Source organism: Hyla sarda, chromosome 8, assembly GCF_029499605.1.
Source record: "Hyla sarda isolate aHylSar1 chromosome 8, aHylSar1.hap1, whole genome shotgun sequence".
NCBI lineage: Eukaryota > Metazoa > Chordata > Amphibia > Anura > Hylidae > Hyla > Hyla sarda.
In genome coordinates, this window is record NC_079196.1 from 12,469,749 (window position 1) to 12,474,135 (window position 4,387).

Here is a 4,387-nt window from a genome sequence, read left to right on the forward strand (position 1 = left end):
CCAATCAGAGGGCAGCTTTTATTACTGCCGCGCAGATGATGTAATCTGAGCGTGGATCTGATTGGCTGTTGCGGGTGACGCCCCCGCTGTGTCTGAGGTAAAGGCAGTATAAAAGGGCGGGAACATCATAACACAGTCACCTGAGAAGATGGGTCCGTCACAGAGTGAACAATGATGGAGCCATCTCTGGAATCAGTGTTGGGTTATGTTCACACCACCTTACTGTATCCAAACAAGATACTGTTAACGGGACCAGAGGACTCCATCACTTTCTATAGTGACTCCATTCTGGATGTATGCACAAAAGTGCCAATATAAACCATATACATTGGTATACTGTTTTCGATGGGATTCTGACAGACACGACTGAGCGGAGTACTAATGTAGTGTAAACCTCGCCAAACCCCTTTAAGCGCCGATTCTGGATGGCACGAATCCACTGAAGAAATGAATGGAGGAAATCCCTCCCTAACTGTCCTGAGTGAGCAGGCCCATCTTCTCTGGTGACTGTGCAGATGGGTTTCCCGCCTTTTTATATTCCCTTAACTCAGACACAGCGGGGGTAGCATGGCTGTGTTGTATACATACAATAATTTCACTTTGTGTACATCATGGCAGCCCCCGGGCTTCCACCTCCCAGCATGTTCTGCACGGGGCTGTCAGTCATCCAGCTGCGAACAGTCGAGGGGGTCCTGTGGATAGGCGATATGTTTTTGATAATTGGATAACCCCTTAAGGGTACGTTCACACGAGTGCATCCCCAGCCCGTATTATGCTGCAGATCCGCCGCTGAAGTAGTGCTGTATGCTTCCTTTACAGGTACCTGCTCAGAGCGGTAATCCGCCGCTACAAGCAGACACACTGAAGCGGTGTGAGAGTCGCTGCACATGCGCGGTGTACTCGCACACATCGCGGCCGCTCCCCCTGCTCTATGAGCTAGGCTGAGAGCTGCCGTGATGTGCGAGTATACTGCGCATACGTACAGCAACTCACACCTCAGTGTGTCTGCTCGTATCGGCGGATTGTAGCTCCGAGCAGGCACCTGTAAAGGCAGCATACAGCGGTCCTTCAGCAGCGGATCCACAGCGTAATATGCGCTGGGGATCCGCTCATGTAAACGTACCCTAAAGGAGTATTTCAGTTTAGAAAAAAATATCCCTTAAAGGGGTATTCCAGGCCAAAACTTTTTTTTATATTACAACTGGCTCCGGAAAGTTAAACAGATTTGTAAATTACTTCTATTAAAAAATCTGATTCCTTCCAATAGTTATTAGCTTCTGAAGTTGAGTTGCTGTTTTCTGTCTAACTGCTCTCTGATGACTCACGTCCCGGGAGCTGTCCAGTTCCTATGGGGATATTCTCCCATCATGCACAGCTCCCGGGACGTGACATCATCATTGAGCAGTTAGACAGAAAACTTCAGAAGCTAATAACTATTGGAAGGATTAAGATTTTTAATAGAAGTGATTTACAAATCTGTTGAACTTTCCGGAGCCAGTTGATATATATAAAAAAAGGTTTTGCCTGGAATACCCCTTTAAGGATAAGGGATAAGTGTCAGATCTACTGTCTGGCCACAACCCTCTCTATTCACGGAGCTGTGCTGCCCCCCGCATGAAGCAGTGGTCTACAGGCACCCTTCATGCATCTATGGGAGAGCTGGAAATACACAAGTACAGTTCTTCGGCTCTCCCATAGAGATGCATGGAGGGTTGATGCCGACCCCCGCTTCGAGCACAAGGAGAGTCGGAGCAATGTGCAGGAGATCATGGGGGTCCCACCAGTCGGGCCCCCGGCGATCTGACACTTATCCCTTATCCTTCAGATCCTTAATTAAATTACCCTTGTAATGTCTATGCGCCGTTCCCATGGACACTCGGCACTTCTCTGGCAGATATTGCAGAACTAAAACTCCCAGCATGCTGGGAGTTGTTGTTTTGCAACATCTACAGGCTGGTTTAAAAACACTGTGTTACAGTGTAGTAGGTGGCATAAGGGGCCCTTAAAAGGGTTCTCAGCTAGGGGATAAGATGTCTGATCACGACATGCCCCTCTCCCATAGACATTAATGGAGAGAACGTGACATCACAATAATGACCGGTCGCTCCAAGCGTTCTGAACAAAATGTTCAGAACGCTGGGGCACGGGTGTACCCCTTTAAGGGGCCAAGAATTGTTTCATCATGGTACATGCACACTATGGATTTTCTGCAGGGAGAAATTCTGTGTGCAGCTGAATACAGCTGATGTAATGCATTTCAGGGTGGAATTCCATGCGAATGAATGAACATGTTCAGTCTTTCGCCAGAATCCGGAATTTCGGCCGCAGAAATTCTGCAGTGTGCACAGCGCAGCAGAATCCCATTGAAAACAACTGGAGGATGCTACAAGCAGAATTCATCAGTAGAACTAGTGGAGCAGCGGGCAACAGCTGGAGAGCAGTACGTTGGGGAACACTGCTCTAAACTGAGGTCATTAGTGATTGGCGCGAAACGAGGTAAAAAGTGGGTGAAAAATCACACTATATTTTTAAAGGAGTTTACATTAAAAAAAAAAAGGAAAAGTTTACATGATGTGCTCCAGTTTTGCGAAAGTGGGCATGGTGTCGGATTAAAGGGGTTCTCCACCATAAGGTGATTTAGTACGTACCTGCTGGACAGTAATGGACATGCTTAGAAAGGATCTGCACTTGTCTTGGGATTAAACAGCTATGTTGCAAGATTACCATAACACTGTGGCTATCTTTTTGTGAACTAGCTATTTCCTGTTGGAGTTCCCTCCCTTCAACAACAAGTCCCATGATTCTTTGTTTCTAAGTGTGAGGTCACTTTTCTCCTTCCCACACATCAGCCATCCCACCCATTGAAACACACCTGAGCTTCCTACCATGCAATAGACCAGTGTTTTCTAACCAGGGGGCTTCCAGCTGTTGCAAGAATACAATTCCTTGCCAAATTAAAAAAATTCTCCTATATGCGGATGATGTGGTATTATTTGTTCGTAACCCAGAGAGTAGTGTTATTGAAGTAATGGAGCAAGTAGAGGAATATAGAAAGAAATCAGGATTTAGGATAAATTGGATGAAGTCAGTATTACTCCCGTTGGATAAAGCTATAGAGGAACCAATTGGAAATATTAAATCTAAATGAGAATTTTGAATATTTGGGGGTGCGGGTGTCAAATAATATCCAAGAAATTGAGAAGTTGAATATCTGCCCCTTAAAAGAAAAAAATGTAAGTAAATGCCAGATATGGAGTAAATTGGGTTTATACATGGCCGAAAGGATAGCTTTGGTGAAAATAGTGCTCTTGCCAATGATGTTACATTATTTTAGAGTGACCCCCAACCCGGATTAGAAATGCATAAAAAATAAATTTTTTGAGGAGATAGATAGAAAGATAAGTGAAGTGATATGGGGGGAAGAAAGTGCGTCGTAAGAGCGGTTATTTAAGCCCGTTGTTACGCCGAGCGCTCCGGGTCCCCGTTCCTCCCCGGAGCGCTCGCCTCATCCTCGTTACTGCAGCGCCCCGGTCAGATCCACTGACCGGGTGCGCTGCGATACTGCCTCCAGCCGGGATGCGATTCGCGATGCGGGTGGCGCCCGCTCGCGATGCGCACCCCGGCTCCCGTACCTGACTCGCTCTCCGTCGGTCCTGTCCCGGCGCGCGCGGCCCCGCTCCCTAGGGCGCGCGCGCGCCGGGTCTCTGCGATTTAAAGGGCCACTGCGCCGCTGATTGGCGCAGTGGTTCTAATTAGTGTGTTCACCTGTGCACTCCATATATATACCTCACTTCCCCTGCACTCCCTTGCCGGATCTTGTTGCCCTTGTGCCTAGTGAAAGCGTTTCCTTGTTTGTTCCTAGCCTGTGTTCCAGACCTCCTGCCGTTGCCCCTGACTACGATCCTTGCTGCCTGCCCCGACCTTCTGCTACGTCCGACCTTGCTTCTGTCTACTCCCTTGTACCGCGCCTATCTTCAGCAGTCAGAGAGGTTGAGCCGTTGCTAGTGGATACGACCGGGTCACTACCGCCGCAGCAAGACCATCCCGCTTTGCGGCGGGCTCTGGTGAAAACCAGTAGTGACTTAGAACCGGTCCACTAGCACGGTCCACGCCAATCCCTCTCTGGCACAGAGGATCCACCTCCTGCCAGCCGGCATCGTGACAGTAGATCCGGCCATGGATTCCGCTGAGGTGCCGCTGTCAAGTCTTGCCGACATTTCCACGATGATCACCCAACGAAATCACCAGCTGGCATACTTGACCACCGTGACACAGCAACTGAAGTCACAGATACAGCAGCTGCTGTCACAGACACAGCAGCTGCAACTGGAACAACCATCTCCTCCGCCGGCTCCTGCAACTCCTCCCCAGCGTCCGTCCGCTCCTA